General features: G+C 41.2%; 1 pseudogene; it reads left to right on the top strand.

Annotated features, from left to right (window-relative positions):
• Nucleotides 1-87: 87 nt before the first annotated feature.
• The window catches only part of LOC119592289, a 9,474-nt pseudogene continuing 9,323 nt past the window's right edge, over nucleotides 88-238 (top strand).

Below are 238 nucleotides of genomic sequence, written 5' to 3'. Positions count from 1 at the left end.
GCCGTTTTCTCAGTCCCCCCGGCGTTCAATTGATTACAAACGGAGAAGTAGGAAGGGGGACGGCGGTTGCTCATTGCTAACACGGTCAGTCTGCATGCGATTCTGTAGTGCATAACACGTCGACTATAATCCTTTCTCGTATATTTGACCAACAGGATCATTGATTTGGAAATGACGAATTTCCACAAATATTTGTTGTAGGTAAGCAATTTTCCTATTTTGTGTTTATTTTAAGTTT

The sequence above is a fragment of the Penaeus monodon genome, chromosome 30 (genome assembly GCF_015228065.2).
Source record: "Penaeus monodon isolate SGIC_2016 chromosome 30, NSTDA_Pmon_1, whole genome shotgun sequence".
In the NCBI taxonomy this organism is placed as follows: Eukaryota; Metazoa; Arthropoda; class Malacostraca; order Decapoda; family Penaeidae; genus Penaeus; species Penaeus monodon.
The sequence above is the reverse complement of the archived record's forward strand: the minus strand, read 5'-3'. Positions and strand labels throughout refer to the sequence as shown.